Source organism: Panthera onca, chromosome A2 (genome assembly GCF_046562875.1).
Source record: "Panthera onca isolate mPanOnc1 chromosome A2, mPanOnc1 haplotype 2, whole genome shotgun sequence".
Lineage (NCBI taxonomy): Eukaryota > Metazoa > Chordata > Mammalia > Carnivora > Felidae > Panthera > Panthera onca.
Window position 1 is genome coordinate 36,065,759 of NC_138340.1, and position 17,863 is coordinate 36,083,621.

The window sequence follows — 17,863 nt, forward strand, 5'->3', positions numbered from 1 at the left end:
CCCTAGAATAAAATGAAAACGTAACCCAGACCACATGATACAAGAATTAACAGGCAATGAATCACAATGCAATTCAAGGATGGGTTTCCTGGTAGATTGTAAGTCATTAGGGAAGGGGTCAAAGGACTTTTAGGGTCTGGTTTATGTGAGGCCCAAAGTCTATTGCATGTAATATAGGGAAGTAAGCAGTCAGGGGACCTGGAAGAAGACAAGGGGCAAGGGATGGGATGGCAAGGGACCCCAAGGGCATATGTTTTACAGCTTTAAGAAAAGATCAGCCTTGGCTCACAGTGATTCATAACCAATCATGCCATATGAAATTAAGATAGGCATTGTGTGATCTGAGAATCTAGAAGAATGTTCATGGGCCCTGGAAAGCAATGGAAAGCCACATCCGATTGCTTTGTATCTAAACTCAGGAGAAGACAACCGAAGAATCTGGCATCGTGGTAATAACCTAACAGATGGATACCCAGGGCCCAACATTGGACCCGTCGGTTCACTTCTCATCTCATTTACTCCTCGAAATGATCTGAGAACGCGGTTCTGTTTTATTTTGTTTTCAATCCGTACAAAAGAGAAATCATTCCACTTACTTACAATATTACTTACAATAGCACAAGACAAGGAAATGGGGGACTCGGGATTCCAAACTAGGCTGAGAGAGTCCACCCTCTGGGAGGAAAGGGGCGTTTAAAACAGAAAAGTCTGGAGAAACCAGAGAGGGGGGCTGGACGTAGTAAATGCTCAGTCAAGACTGCAGACTGCGGTGTGTACCATACACAAAGTCCCACTCAGAAGGCCTCCCATCCGAGGATGGAGGTGATGACAAGGACGGAGCCCTCCTAACACCCGGCTGCAGCTGAGGAAGGAACCCATCACATAAATTCCTGCCACATCTACTTTCTCATGTGTGAACACTAGGAAACACCTATCCAGTATTTCAGTGAACATGTCTCAGTACATCTCAGTAGATGAGACGGGCTCTGCGAGTACAAGGCACACTGGGCCTGAGTACAAAAGAAAGACCCACCCCACCAATCATCTTTAAGACTCATTACACGCGGATATGGAAACAGTGTAGACATGAGGGTTAAACAAAATATATTATGAAAGTGAGAAACAAAATGCAGGCCTATCAGTAACACCGTAAGTTGTGATTCATAGACAACAATACACTCCCGATTATTTTTTTTCTCTTCATTTGGAAAGAACCTGTGGCACTCACAGCAAGTGTCTTAATCTCCTCCTGATTTGATAGCATCGACTCAGACAAAGGCCTGTGAGGCCATTCTTCTGTATTCAAGAACCCCCCCAAAAAAAAACAAAAACAAAAACAAAACCAGCTAATATTTATAACGCGTTACAACCAGAAACTGAGTTTTAAGAAATTTCTATGCCGAGTCCACATTTTCACACAAGAATTCACTAGTCATGTTTCTTTGGGGCATCAGGGAAATATTCTGGCAGCAAGTAGGCCCATATAAGGAAATATAAGGAAATCATGGGGTCATGATCTCGTAATTCCAGCACAGAAAAGATGTGCTACAAACTTGACAAGACTTCTAAAGCAGAAAAACACAAGAGGCTGGCAACAATAACCTCTTATTCTTAGGAGTTTATGCCCTCAAGGTAATAAATGCAGCATTCATCCCCAAAAGGAAGAAATGAATATAAAAACTAAGATTGTCACAATCTGCTACATAACATAAAAATACATAAGATGTAGATTTAGCTTTGTCACCTACGGGACCTTTAACCTTTCATTAAAATAACAGAGTCCCCTGAAACCCCGTCCTTCCGTTGTAACCAGTTCCAAAGTACTTTTGTAAACAGGGGCCAGAGGGAGCAGAAACAATGAAATTCCAATATGATCCAGCTCTTTTTTCCAGTCCTTCATAGGCTTCCTGCCTCAGGACCTCTGCACATGTCATTCCTTTTGTTCATAGACAAACATATTGTTCTGTCCTTCTCCACTTAGTTACTTCCTGCTTCATCTTCATTTCTCAGGACAACCACCCTGATGGAGGCACTGTCCTAATTACTAAATAAAATCTCTAAATTTTAGCCTTTTCTTCTTGATTATTCAGAATTGCATTGTTATACTCACAGGAGTCTCACCCATAAGACTGGAAGTTCCATGTAGGCAAGAGATAGGTTTCTTCTCTCAGCACTGAATCTCATCTCTAGCCCTTGCTACTGGACCTGGCATGTACCAAGCATTCAACAAATATCTGTTGAATCAATAAATGAATCTGAAAACCTAAACTGAAGCAGGATATCCAGTCTCCTTTCCCCAACAAATCTGGGTTTTCAATCACAGTACTCACCGTGTGGCAAAATTTTTAACTAGAGACACTTTTTTAGGTGTGGAAGCAACTGGAACTACGGCTTTCCCTGAGAACATCCCAGCCCCCACCAAACCTCTTATGAGATGAGATGCATGGCAATATCGTTTGTTGTGTTGTTCGGCCGCCCAAGGCTCACTCAAGCCACACCAGGTAAAGTTTCTGCTTCCTGGGACTTAGAATTGAAACCAAGATGGGGCTCCTGGAGGGCTCAGTCAGTTAAGTGTCCAACTCTTGGCTTCAGCTTAGGTCATGATCGCACACTTTGTGAGTTCAAGCCCCGCGTCAGAAGCTGATAGTGCAGGGCCTGCTGGGGATTCTCTCTCCCTCTCTCTCTGCCCCTCCCTGGCTTGCTCTCTCGCTCTCAAAATAAATAAACTTTAAAAAAAAGAAAGAAACGGAGAGATAGCTAGTCATTTGAGACTAAGCTAATGAAGGGGAGAAACATAAATTTGGGAGTTGTGGAGTGGCCATCTTTCTCTCAGTACATGTAGAGGCACCAAAAAAAAAAAAAAAAAAAAAAAAAAAGGCAAGCCAATCTGCACAGACACAAGATTGACACAGATACTCAAAGAGCAGAAATGAGATACAAGAGTCTGATCCAGGTTCCAGAAGGTTGTTCTATTTGTAGCTTTTCCTTGGTCTCTCTTCATTCCATAAGAACTCCTAAGAACTTTTTTTAATAGTAATTTTCACCTTTGGTCTAGCTGGAGTGATTTTTTTTTGGTTGAATCCAAATAGAATTACCCCCGTTTCATTGATGGGGAAACTGAGACCCAAGATGTTAGCTTCCCTAGGTTACAAAGCTAATTGGTGGTACAGGCAGGCCTCATACTCACACCTTCTAACGTAAGAGTAACTCCGTCTGCCCTGTCCAAGTGACAGCTTCTAGCCACGTGAGCCATTAAACTGAAATGAACTTACATGAAATAAAATTTTAAACTGAGTTCATCAGTGGCACTAGCCACATTTCAACTGCTCAACAGCTCCACCTGGAGAATGGTATATTAAAGAGCACAGCTATAGAACATGTCCATCACTGCAGAAAGTTCTATGGGAGAGCACTGGATCCATGAAGGGTCAGTCCCCTTCATCTGAAAAACCTAAAATGAACTCGAGAAACAGGAAATGGCAACTCAGAAGCAACAACCCACACAGGAAGGAAAAAAACTTACACAAATCTGTCAGTAATATCCTCAGAGGGATAAGAGGGTCTGTAACCAAGAAACAAGATCAAGGGGTTATTTTAAAAACAAAAGAGGGAGCACCTGGCTGGTTAAGTCAGAAGAGCAAACAATTCCCGATCTCGGGGTCATGAGTTTGAGCCCCACGCTGGCTGTAGAGATTACTTAAGTAAATAAATATTTAAGAAAAAAAAGAAATATTCAGGGAACAAACCAGAAAATCAGTAGAAGGAAGATGACGACATTTCCCAAAAAGTAAAGCAAAAAGAAATGGAGGGGAGCTAGGAGAGAAACATAAGAAAATTAGAGTGCCAGACAAGGAAGTCCAGTACCTGAGTATTAAGAGTTCCGCTAAAAACAAAGAGAAAATGCAAGGGTGGGGAGGGGGGAATAATCAAAGAAAAAATTTTATTAACAGGAATGAAGGATACAAGTGTCCAGATTGAAAGGGTTTAGTACCCGGCACAATAGTGGAAAACAACATACACCAGAACGCTGGAGACAAAAAGAAGATCCTTAAAGGTTCCAGGATCCAGGATTTTATCAAGGATAAAAAACAGGTCAAATGCAAGAGAACCCATCTCCCAAGGTATTTACTGCTCAAGCATACCTTCTAAGAAAGCAAATGGAAGGGGTGCTCACCAAATAAAGGAATAAGCTAAGAAAGTCTTCCTATGCAGGATGCAGGAAACATGATATCCAGCACCGGTGCAAAAGAATGCAAGCCATTTTAACAAAAAGACCCAAACAATGGCTCAAACATAATAAAAGTTCATTTCTCACCAAGAAAAGTAAAGTAAAATAAACTGCAGAAGCTCCCTTCAGCCGATACACTAAATGCAGTGGAAGACACTGGAACATCAACAGGTCTTGCCAACCCACGACATGGGCTCTCATTCCCAATGCGTCACATCTGTTCAACAGGCAAATCATCGGACCTCCCTGAACCTCAAGTTCTTCATCTTAAAAATGGATTTTAGAGTTTACTTTTTTTTTTTAAGTTTATTTATTCTTGAGAGACAGAGCATGAGCAGGGGAGGGACAGAGAGAGAGGAGGAGACACAGAATCTGAAGAAGGCTCCATGCTCTGAGCTGTCAGCACAGAGCCTGACGCGCGGCTCTGACTCACGAACCACAAGATCATGACCTGAACTGAAGCTGGACGCTTAACCGACTGAGCCACCCAGGCACCCCAAAAATGGATTTTAAAATAGCTACTTGGGCTACTGTAAAGTTGAAATGAGGCATGGTATAGGGAAAGGCTGAGTAAACTGCAACCATGCTAATGTGAGTTGTTGTAATAAGTAATAACAGCTCACTGTGACTTCCAGAACCCCTATAAATGCCCCATGTTGCCCTAAAGCTTTCCTCTGCATGAATTCATTTAATCCTCCCCACAATTTGAGGCAAGTGCTATCTTTATCCCCATTCAAAGAGGAGGAATTTGGAAGCAGGGCATCCAAATGTAACTTGCTCAAGTTCAGCTACCAAGTGGCAGAGCTGGGATATAGACCCAGGTCCCAGACTCTGCCCTCCTAACCACTGTGCAACACTGTCTTTCCAATGTCTACAAATGAGTGTTCAAGCCTCCCTTTTCTCCTACCCCTACCGCCCCTTTTTTTCGACCAATACCTGGATCGTTCACTTTGTGGATACACACTCTCGGGCTTTCGCTCCGAACATTTTCCCCTTGTGTGCATATATTTTCGTGTATGGGTATGAAACCTTACTGGACATGAAACCACTTGATGCCAAAACCGAAATCAGCCTTGTTCACTCCACAGCGTTATGCAAAGTAGTAATCAGCAAATGGATCCTACCTGAGAAAACCTGACAAACCAAGTTAGTAAAACCACATTCCAAAGTATTTTCAATCTAATAAGTAATTTCAGACATCATTGGTTCTCCCGATCAATGGCTATTTCTATAACAGATGAAACCAAAAAAAAAAAAAAAAAAAAAAGCAGACACAGGAATCCCTCGAAGTAGCATCCCAGGGTTGTGGCTCTCGTCATTAACATGGGTCTGACCTATAATGATGGCAGGTACAGTGCTGGCAACACTTTCCTTCAACCAACACTTGCCGAGCATCTCCCGTGAGGAGACAGTAGAGCAGTCACCAGTGGCCTAGCCAAACAGGAGCTTCAGCACAGGCCGTAAAGCAAACTGTCAATCGTGGAAATGGGGGTTCTGAATCTGGGGTCCTTGGGTAGAATTCAAGGGTCCATGAACTGGGATGCAGGAAAACAATGACATCTTTATTTGCACTAACCTCTATTTGAAACTCAGCATTTCCTTCAATTATCAAAGTCAGCAACAAACGACACAAGTTTATAACAGTTCCTATGACTTGGTCACAAAGAGAAACCACAGGTATTTTCAAGTTACATTACAGTTTGTGGTGCATACCTCAGAATATGTATCCATCACCACTCCACAATTATGTAGTTAATGGATTCGCCTGTAGAGCATGCTGTTTAATGCATTAATACAAAAGTGCACGCTCTTGATCACAAATTGCCTTAATGTTTTGGTCATTACATATTTTTTTTTTTGAGAGAGAGACCGAGTGCGAGCAGAGGAGGGGCAGAGAGAGAAAGATGGAGAGACAGAGAATCCCAAGCAGGCTCCACTTGTCAGCACAGAACCTGATGTGGGGCTCGACCTCATGAACCATGAGATCATGACCTGAGCCGAAATCAAGAGTGGGATGCTTAACTGACCGAGCCACCCAGGCGCCCCTGACCACTACATTTCAGTATAGCTGGCTTCCTTTGTAATTGTATAAACTTTCTTTCATGTGTTTTAAGGTATTATTCTGAGACAGGGTCCACTGGCCTCACCAAACCTCCAAAAGTAACTACGGCACAGAAAAAGTTAAAGAATCTACCTCCCAAGACATGCCAAAACATGTGATACAATATCACAGCTACCTTCTCCCTCCTTCCCCTTCCCACCCTAAGGAAGCTGAACCCAGCACCCATCAATTCTGCCAGTACTGACACCACAAGTTGGAAAGAAAACTCACAGATGATGCAGCTGACTTCTGTGTAAGGCATAAACCAGTCACAAAAGCACCAGGCGAGGGTTGCAGAATGAGTTTTGCAAGGTTGGGGGAAAAAAAAAAAAAAAAAAAAAACAATTTGCCCTGTATAGAAAGTACCATCGTTTCAAGTACTTCTTGCAACCACTATTTGTAATGTATTCCAACTTGCAAGTGTAGAAATGGCCTCATTATCCCCACAGAGGTCCTTCAGAAAGTCTATTTCAAAGCAAGCACATTTGAAAGTTAGCCCGCAATCTAAAAGCCAGAGCTATAAATACGCATGGCCTGGGAAAGAAAGCAAGAGCAAGCTGGATTCCATGATTGCATCTTCAAGGAAGAAACTGGCAGAGCTGGAGGCCAGCAGATTGCTCAGTGAGCAGCTGAGAGGAAAGGGAGATGAACTGTCAAAGATCTTTAGGGTAACAAGTGTCAGAAGTCCAAGGGCAAAGAGACCCCTGTCACCCTGAAAGAGATAAAATACACATGCAAGCAAACACTAACAAAGAGGTTCATAAAAGCTTTCCCGATTTATATCGCAAGTGCCTGTGCAGGCTATGACAGAAGGCAGGGGACAAGGAAGTGAAGTTATCGATATGAATGGGGTCTCGGGGTGAGAGCCCCCCGCCCAAGCAGAGCCCAAGACAAGGACATGAGGTGCATGACTGAGGTTGCTGCCATGTATGGTGGCAGGCAGATTCCATAGGGCCTCCCCAGAATTGTAGAGAACGGCTCCCAGAATCGTCCGCTGCTGAAAGCATCTCTCCACTGGGTTTTCATCAGAGGTATTACCTCCCATTTTCGTGCGGGCCGCCTTGGCTTGTACACACTGCATCGGAGAAGGCCCTGTGAGGAAGGTAGAAGGCTACCTGACAAACATAAGGGACAGAACGTGAGCAGCTTGGGCTGCTCATTCAAGTTGCTACCTTGTGTTATTTCCCTCAGCTCCCCAGAAGTTCACCTCTGGACTTGCTCAGAATGGTCCTCTGCAGCTGCCGGGGGATGAGGAATATGTCATAAGATACCAGAAGTATCTGCTACCCACGGCAAATGGGGAATGTGAGCTTTTTCTTCCAGAGCAGCTTTTCCTGCACTGAATTTCAAAATTCATTCACTCACCAAATATATCTGAGCCCCCACTATGTGACAGGCACTGCCTCAAGGGATGGGGACAAGCAGCGAAGGGGACACGTGAGGTCTCTGCCTTGTATTCTGCTATCAGCCATCTGAAAAAGGAGTATTCCAGACATTGATTAAAAAAAAAAAAAAAAAAAAAAGATGACAGCAGAAAGTGGCAAGGAAGGGGGAGAGGGCAGAGAGGATAATTTAGCAAGGGCAGTCGAAACTTGTTGGAGTTAGAGACTAAAAGATGAGAGAAGCCAGCTGTGGGACAGGTGGAAGAAGGACTTTGAAACAAAGGGAACAGCATGTTCAAAGGCCCTGAGGTACAAAGAGACCAGCTAGAGTGCTAGTGAGAACAGTCTCCCCTAGGGTAGGTGCAAGAGGGCTTTTATTAGCAGCAGTTCTCATTGGTCAGAGAGAGAAAGCGCACTGTGGAAATTCATTTTCAGATAATGATAAATTCTGAAAAGTATACAGAGTCCTGTCTTCAAGTGGATTTCCAACCAAACCAAAGGATTTCTTTTCCTGCTTTTTTGTTTTGTTTTGTTTTCATTTTTATTTGTTTGTTTGCTTGGTTTTGGTTTTGGTTTTTTGGGGTTTTTTTTTTGTTTTTTTGGGTTTTTTTGCTTTCCACGTTTTCACCCACAGATCACTGAACTGGGGAGGTTCCCAGGGTTAACGAGGCTTGAACCCAAAGGAAAACTCCCCAACTGCCTGTAGTCCCAGGGCATTTGGAAAGGAGAAAACAAAACTAAACCATAAAGTAATTTCACATCTGAGGGAGAAAAGGTAAGGAGCAAGTGGCAGGAGGCACAGGTGAACAGTGTCCTGTGCACACAGGCCAGCTAAGGAAGCGGGGTGCAGCCTCGGGGCTCCTCAAAAGGTGAAGGGTCCTTCCTCAAAATGGCAAAGCTTGTTCTGCATCCCCGCTCCTTTCTCATGTCATGGGTGATGATACATTGATTGGCACAACAGAAAATCAGGTATCGATTTCATATATCCCTCCCTGGACATCAGAATTGAGAATCTTGCCAGCTGACTGCCCTCTAATTTCAATTATTTGAGGCCTCTCAGGCTTGAGAGTCTCAGTCCACAAATAATAATCACTGCTATCAGAAACCTTTTATTTAGCACTAACTAGTTGCCAAATGTTATGCTGAAAACTTGTTGTATATATTAACTCATTCAAGTCTTGCACAGCTTTCCAAGGCACGGACCTTATTAGAGGAAATTCAAACACAGCAAGGTTAATACTTTGGCCAAGGTCATAAAGCTGGTAAGTGGGGAAGCCAGGATTTGAACCAGCAAGGGTCTCACTCCAGAGTCCTTCTCTTAATACAAGCTCTAAGGGCTTTGTTAAATCCGTGTTAACCGCACAGCTGACTTGCCGTGGTGATGGTGTCGTGAAGGTTGGAAGCCTGCCTGGAAAAGAGAGCCCACATCTCGCACACAACTCCTGCCATCTGAAAACCAGTTTCCACAGTATGTTACATCCATCATGAAAGGGTCTCAGTAAAAATGATTTTAGCCAAGAGAGAGAAAAAAAGGAAAGAAAAAGAAGGTTTAGAGAAATTGATCCTCCAGTAATACCCAAAGTAGTCGAAGAAATTAACGCCCATTGTCCAAATAGAAGGTGGAGGCAAAGATATGCACCCAGTGTCATTCTCAAGATAATAGCTTTCTATCTAGCTGGCTCCTGGAAAGTCACCTGCTTTGGAGAATGCCTCGATCCTCAAATGAAAAATCTTCCAGCTTCTGATACGAGTGTCAAGAAGGCAAAAGGCTGGAATGAGCTGAGCCCAGTTGAAGGCAAAAGGCTGGAATGAGCTGAGCCCAGCAGAAAACGCACAGAACTACAAAAGGGCTATTTTTGTCACGCTCAGGGCAAGGAGAACAACAAGACATGGGTCTCTTGCTTGGAGACAGTGGCATGATGCTAACGGGTGACAGCGAGTGGAATTACTCAACCTCCAGTCTATGCCTGTGTTCTGTTAAGAAGGATGAGATGCTTTCCATAAGGGGTAGAGGGAACACAGGTTAGAGGGAAGTGCGGTCCAAAATAGGTGTTGCGATTGTCAGAGTGCCTGCCCTCTCTAAATGAGTCCAAGGCTCCTCGCCCTGATGAATTAAATCCCATACCTCTGATGGCATGGGATGTGAGGTGGCAAAAATATTACTGGCAAACTGAAAAATCTGGGAAACAGGAGACGTACCAGCAAATGAAAAGGAGTGAAAACAGAGGTTCTGCCAATCATGTTATCAGTAAGCATGGGCCAACCTCACAAAAAACACTTAGAATGCCATTATTAACATGCGTGGCCAGGAGCAGCAAGGATTCCTTGGAATCTGTATGGATTCAACAAGGAATAACCCATGCCAGGCAATGCTCATTCCCTTTTTCATACTCATAGCAGTTGACGATCAAAGGCTGTTATGATCACCAATTCCAGAATTCAGCAACATGTTCTAAGTTTTTCATAAAACTCCAAGCAAAACTATAAAGAAATATAGTCCAGACATAATGAAAATAAATAGGCTGAATAACCCATCAAAAGTTTTCCTTGCTGCTGATTAATTACATCTATGTCAATTCAGAGTGTATTCTCTAGAGGAATGGCGCTGGACTCCGTCCAGGGCCCCCATCCTGGTCATCTTCTTATCATTAATTTAGATGCTGACATTGCCAGCATCCCACTCAAATTTGGGGATGATCTGAACCCAGGAAGAAAAACAACAGTTTTGATATGTCAAAAGCAAAACTGAAAAAACTCCAGTAAGGTGCCCAATCCACTGAAAGCTAAGAGAGTTAAATTCTCTGGAGGCAAATGCAGGTTATGAAGGTTGGGGCTAAAAACCTAAGTAGAAAGCAGAGGATGGAAGAAACACCGCTCTCATGTAGCACATGGAGGAAAAATTGCTCAGAGATGTCTCAAATGACTTTGAATTTAAAATGCTGAATTTAAACCAGGGAATACAATATGGCTGCTAAAAATGTTATTTTGATATTACGTTTCATTAATGAAAGTATATTACTTACAACTAGAGAAGGGTAATTCGGTTATACTCTGAATTAGACCAGAATGAAAGATCTCACATTATTCAGTCCAATTTAAGATTCAGTTCTGTCCCATAGCACTTCTGCCGCGATGAAATGTTCTGTATCTCCAATGCAACAGTCATCCCCATATGTGGCTACTGAGCTCTCGATATGTGGCTAGTATGGCTGAGGAACTGAATTTTTAGTTTCATGTCACTCTAATCAATTTAAATTTATGTAGCTGCTTATGGCCCATAGCTACTGTATTGGGCTGCACGGCTCCAGACCAAGCCATACGCCAAATGGTGAAGAAAGCCGGGAGGAGAGCAAGCCTGAAAAAAAAAAAGACTCGGGGAGACAAAATGGCAACAGTATTTACTATCTGAAGTGCTGTCTTGTGGAAAAAGGGTTAGAAATATTCTTTGGAGCCCACTGAACAGAACTAGGACTTAGAGAAATTAGAGTAAAATTAAAAAACAATCATGGCTGTGTAGAAATAAGTGTTTAATAATGACAGTGTCAGTTCCATAAAGCAAGACCATAGCCTACCCCCTAGCAGAGTGCCTGGCACTGAGGAGACCCTCAAGAAATACTTCCATTTAATAAGTAAATGAATTGGGGCACCTAGGTGGTTCTGTTGGTTAAGCATCCAACTCTTGATTTCAGTTCAGGTCATGATCTCCCAATTTGTGAATTCGAGCCCCACACTGGGCTGTGCACTGACAGCACAGAGCCTGCTTGGGATCCTCTGTCTCTCCTCTCCTCTTCTCTCTCTCTCGCTCAAAATAATTAAACTTAAACATATGTGTGTGTGTGTGTGTGTGTGTGTGTGTGTGTGTGTGTGTGTGTATATGGGGGCGCCTGGGTGGCTCAGTCGGTTAAGCGTCTGACTTCAGCTCAGGTCATGATCTCGCGGTCCGTGAGTTCAAGCCCCGCATCGGGCTCTGTGCTGACAGCTCAGAGCCTGAAGCCTGTTTCAGATTCTGTGTCTCCCTCTCTCTCTGACTCTCCCCGTTCATGCTCTGTCTCTCTCTGTCTCAAAAATAAATAAACGTAAAAAAATAAAATAAAAATTTAAAAATACATATATATATTAAGTGAGTGAACCAATCAATGAAATAGGAACCTGTCCAAATGGAATACAAATGTGTCAAGACACAACGAATTCCCCAGTGTGTGGGAGTCCCCAAGTAGCTGGCTGACCACTGGCCGGGACAGGCACCCACCAAAAGGCTGCTGGACTAGATCGCCTTCAGCATCCTTCCAAATCTGCTCACAGCCTCACATCTGCTATCAATGGGATGGGATTCAAACCCTGACACTCACTATTTCTGTGATGATACATCTACTGCTGCATAACAGATTAACTACATACTTGACAACTTCGCACAGCACAGAACGCATTTATTATCTCACACTTTCTGTAGACCGGGAATCTGGGCACAACTTAGCTGTGTGCTTCCTCAGGGTCTCATGAAGCTGCATGCAAGGTGTCAGCCAGGGCCAGGTTCTCACCTGAAGGTTCAACTGGAGAAGACCCCACTTTCCCACTCACGTGGATGTTGGCAACACTGTCCTTCATCCTTGAGGTTGCAGGACTGAAAGCTTCAAGGCTTTTTGCTGGCTCTCAGTTCCTAGAGGTCATCTGCATTTCTTTGCCACATGGGCTTTCCCAAGATGCCTGCTTACATCTCCAAGCTACCAAAGAGAATCTTTAGGGCAAGGCTACTAGCAACCAGAGTTTACATATGTAACAATCATAGCTATGACATCCCATCATCTCTGCTGTATTCCACTGGTTAGAAGCAAGTCAGATCCTGGCCCACAAAGGTGTGAACTCTAGGAGGCAGGGATCACACAAGGCTACCTACCGCAGTGTCTGACAGTGACCTTGGCAAGTCAGCACACTCCAGCTTCTCCTCCATAGAAATGAGGCACTAATAGGGGCACCTGGGTGACTCAGTTGGTTAAGCATCGGACTCTTAATTTTGGCTCAGGTCATGATCTCACGGTTTGTGAACTGGAGCCCCATGTTGGGCTCTGTGCTAACAGCACGGAGCCTGCTTGGGATTCTCTCTCTCTCCTTCTCTCTCTCTCTCTGCTCCTCCCCTGCTTGCTCTCACTCTCACTCTCTCAAAATAAATACATAAACTTTAAAAAGAAAGAAAGAAAGAAAGAAAGAAAGAAAGAAAGAAAGAAAGAAAGCAAGCAAGCACTAATTGCACAATGGAGTCATTATTGGCACATTTAATATACAAACTCACTTTAGAATGTAACCATGGTCAAGTTTGTCTCCAAAGCAGTGTTTAAACGTCACAACAACAGACTTCATAGAATAGATTTAGGTTAAAGAGATTTAAGATTAAAAGAGAAGTAAGCCAACCCTTTAAGCCAGAGAAATACTTAAGAATTCTCAACTCATCACCCACCTATGGAAGTTTGGTAGTTACAAGCAGAATTCATTCAACATTCATTTATTCAATGCATTTGAACACCCAGACTTCTGCATTCCCTTTGTTCCTTCCTGTGGACTAGCTCAGCAGTTCTCAAACTTAAGGTATAAGAACTCTTGTACAGGGTTGTACCCAAAAATATTTTATGGGATGTTTCAGGAAAGAATTCTGACTATACACTGTTTTTCTTTTAGACACTTAATTCAGCACGAAATCCCATGGGCAGTCTGACTCCATTGTCCCAACCTCATAAGCTTGTCCTGATAAAACATCATTAAAAGGGTGACACAATGTTTGGTACTTAATTAAGTGTTCGATAAATATCAGCTCCTATCTCCTATTAAATTACTAAACACACACAAAAAAGATTTGATGATAGATTGTGCCTGGAATATTTGCTCATTTCGATGTCACTTTCCCCAAAACAGGGTTAGGCTCTGTATCTTTCTCTTCTGTGGAATTTACATTTCAATAACTGTAGCCACAAAACATGTTAAGGGCCCGGTCACATTCTGGGCAGCTTGCTGCTAAAACTGAAGACGCTGCCGACGTTCAAGAAGAGAGCAATTATGCCAAGCTGATCGATAAAACGAACTGTAAAGATTAATCCTCCATAATCCATTTTTTTCCTATAGAGGACTGAGCACGGCGATTTCTCACTCCTCTACCCTATGTCTCTATCATCTTCTCAGAAGACAAGGACAAAACACAGACAATTAAAAGGTGCTTTCCAATGAGACCCAAATGTTCTTCCCTACAAGATTTACACTCCCTGCAGATGTGGACTGCGAGGGTAAAGAGAAAGGGGACGATAACAGAGACATCGTCTTGGGCACTGTGCTGGACAAGGTCCCCATGCTAGCTCATTTGTATCACACATCCTTCCTAACTGATGGGTATGATCGACTCTGTTTTACATATGGAGAAACAGAAGCTCCGGGAAAGGTTACCCGGTTTGCCCAAAGCCACACACACACACACACACACACACACACACACACACACACACACACCCCCAACATGGAATTGGAAGCTAGACCCTCAGAAGAGGATCCCCTAATATACAGCATCTCTCCAGCATAGCAGAATCACCAAAGCCAATCAACAAATATTTGAAAGTATACGTCCTGGGCACTGGACGGCTTATAAATAAGCCAGAGCACCAATAAGCAGGAAAGACACAAAAATACAAATTCACTTGTAATTTTGGAGTAGCAGGTAGGGGACAGGGAAAGAAGATTGTTTAATTTATACCAGTATGTCAGAAAAGGTTAGACAGAAAAATAAAAAGCCATAAAGCCTCCAGGAAAGCTTACGTGTATGTTGTGATGTATGTGTCAGCAGGTGGGGCTGTCTTGGCTCAAAACCCTTATTAGTAGTAATATGTTTCTTGCCCACACAGAGGGCTCTGGCGCCCAGATCATCAGCCCAAGTGGTGTGAAATCATTTCAATTCTCCGCACCTCACCTCTGAGGCATCACCCCTCCCCTAAGCCCCCTTGGATCAATGTTTCATCCGCTACGTTCGAGCGAATCACTGATCCTACCCCTTCATTCTTTGAGTCTAGGCTCACAGAATATTTCCCGCACCTTTATTCCATTATTTCCATTCTATTATTTTCCCCCTTGTCTGTTTCCCACTTCCCAAGACATTAAAGGGAAGCCCGCCCCTAAAGGGTGTATAAGCAATTTCCTTTCCTAACACCTGGCAGGGCCCCTTTAATCATGAAACATCAGGAAAAACCTGCAAACCAAAATCTCCCTTCCATTTTTACCAGTCCCATCGAAGCTGGGTCTTTTTATTTGCCTGCAGACACTACATCAAAAGAAGGGGGCGGGGGGGGGGGGGTACTGGTTGATTAAAAGACTGCCATAGCTCAAGGACACAACCAAAATGTTAGATGCCTGACTTAACTACTGGCCACTAATTAAATGCAAAACAGTAGCATTAATGCAAAAGGGGATGAGCAACACTATATTGGGCTTTTCTTTTTTTCCGAACAGGGAACACCCCTGGTTTTCCCCCCCACCCCCACTCCATCCCTCTGCATTTTCAAAGTGCCGGGGACCAGAAGAGAAACCGAGCAGCATACCGTTAATCAACTCTTCCTCATCTGCATGTGACGCTGCATTCAGAGAGAATTAATGACGGGTGTAGCTGAAAACCAGGCGGACCAAGGTGCTGTTGGCTCCCACTCAAGTGCTCCTGGATTTCTGGCTGTTCTCTTAAGCCCCAAGAGATCAAACTCGGTTCTTCTGCTTCAGCCAGAAAATTGCAAAGTCCTAAGACTACTCTCCCTGGGCTTCAGAAAACCACTAGAGATTAGCAAAATGAAAAGAAAAGATGCTGAGTTCTCTGATATTTTCCTCTGGGTGTTTGTTAAACCACTTGGGGATCTCACTTTAGGGGTTCACGGCATTTACACAGGTTCCTAATGCAGGTGGCTGTTGAGAAAGCACGACTGAAGGCATTGGGGGAAGGAATCCTGCCCCCAAATATTTCCCCAGCCAGGTTATCTTGCTAGAGATCAATGCTTGGGGTTATTAAGGAATTGTATGTCCTGGAGGAATTAACATGGGAAGACTTTAGGCTACTCAGTCTTTCACTAAAATGCCCTAATGACTATCCTTTTGAATAACACCAACGAAACTAAATAACAATAAATACAGTGGGGGCTTATATTTAATGAAAACTTCCTGCGTGTCAAACACTGTGCTGTGCGGGTATTTCCTATCCAATTCACACCTGATATTTTCTTTTTAAAGATGAGGACACCTGATTAACATTATTTGCCCAGGGTTGCACAGAGTCAGGACTGAAGCCAAGATTGAAATCCAGGTAGAGGGACGGTAGAGCACGGTTTTCTGAAGGCCACCTAGTTCTGTCCCATTCACACCTAGTGGCTGGTTGGGGTTGCAAAATAAAGCTAACCACCAGGGAGCAGAAAAGAGGGCATAGGGGAGGCAGCATGGCCAGCTGGAACACCAAAGAGCCCAGGAAGAGGGGGGAAAGACGTCCTGGAAGGGACAGGGAAAGGCTGCCAAAGACAAAGCTTGTTTTATTTAGCAGAATGGTTATGAGCAGAGCCTTTGAAGGCAGGCCACCTGGGTTCAAATTCCAGCTCAAATCACTAGCTGCTAGCGTTCAATTTATAGTGCTGTTCCTTGCTGCCTCTCTGTCGGGCACAAGGTCCTGCAGAAGGGTAACCATTTGGAGAAATCAATGTTACTAATCTGATCAATGTTGGAAAGACATTCTCAATTAGAGACGGAGAAAGACAGAAAGAGAGAGACGGGGAGAAATTCAAGCTCTGAGCTACTAGTTGAGTGATGCTGACAAGAGGCTCCACACTCTCTTTTCCAGTTTCCTCCTCTGTAGAATGAAGACAATAGTCCTACTCACCCCAATTAAATGGGCTAATATGTTCAAACGATTTGGAATAGTGCTTGGCACACGACAAGCGCTACATAAGTGTTTTAACTATTTAACAATTCTGGCAAGAACAACCCGGGCTCAAACATTAGTCTGAAAAAAAAAAAAAAAAAGCTATGCAAAAGAAACAACCATTGTATGTCCACTGAAACCACGTATGAGAGTGTTCATAGCAGCCAAAACCTAGAAAAAATTCAAATGTTTAATACCGGGATGGATAAGTATAGAGTGGTCTATCTGTACGATGAAATACTACACAGCAGTGAAAAACTGTTATGTGCAAGATCAGACATCATATTGCCCAGAAAACTCAGGAAAGAGTACACACACAAGTTCCCACGTATATGAAGCCATAGTAGAAGGAAAGCTAAGAGAGAGATTCATGGTTACCTAAGTGGGGTGGGTATAAGGGACCCATTCTGCATTCTGAATAGCAGTTTTGTGGGCGTGCTGCATATATGTGCATATTCACACGGCTAAGATTTGGGTACTTTATTATAAGTTACACCTCAAGTTTCAAAAATGAACAAAAGCCACTGGGTCAGTATGGTACATGTGATTACACGTACAAAGTTAAATTTTTTGTTTTAATAATAGTTTCAAACATTATTTAAGCACTGAGGCATTTAGCCTGTGTTTCATTAATTGAAAGATTAAACTCGTTATTTCACTGTCTCGTTAAATGAGACTGAATATAAGTCTATTTCAATAAAAATATGGGAAAATTTGGGGAAAAAAACATGAAGGCAATGTGCAAATGACTGAAACTTAGAAATTCAGAAATCACCAGATTATGAGGCAGCTATGGATGGGAGTCAAATGGGCCTTTATTCTAGTCCAAGGGTGGAAGGACTGAATCAGCCTGTTCCTATACAACCTATAAACTAAGAATGGTTTTTGCACTTTTAAATAGCATGGGTGGGGGAGGAGGAATCAAAATGATATTTCTTGACATTCCAATTTCGGGACTCCTGGGTGGCTCAGTCAGTTGAGCATTTGACTCTTGATTTTGGCTCAGGTCCTGATCCCAGGGTTCCTGAGATCCCTGCTCACTGAGGTGTTCGCAAGTAACCACCATAATTAGCTCCTTTGCTCCAGAGTCTGACTTTATAAAGCTCACAGGACATGTGCAAGCCCTGAGTTCTGACCCAGTGGCAATCAGAGCACCATCGGAAGTTGCTTCCACAAGACAATGCAGAAAACAAACCGTCGCGAGGGAACTGATGGGTTTCTCGTAATACATT

At 43.3% G+C, this 17,863-nt stretch overlaps 1 protein-coding gene across 3 annotated transcripts in view; it reads right to left on the bottom strand.

Moving 5' to 3' along the window:
- Window positions 1-17,863, bottom strand: part of TAFA4 (TAFA chemokine like family member 4) — a 174,011-nt gene that overhangs the window by 138,492 nt on the left and 17,656 nt on the right. For 2 of the 3 annotated variants that reach the window (XM_060631542.3, XM_060631546.3), the window contains exon 1: window positions 12,250-12,420. The exons of the other annotated variant lie outside the window; for it this stretch is intronic. The gene's annotated coding sequence lies outside the window, so the exon portion shown is untranslated. Of the gene's footprint in view, window positions 1-12,249; window positions 12,421-17,863 lie in introns of those variants that run through there. 3 annotated transcript variants of the gene reach the window in all.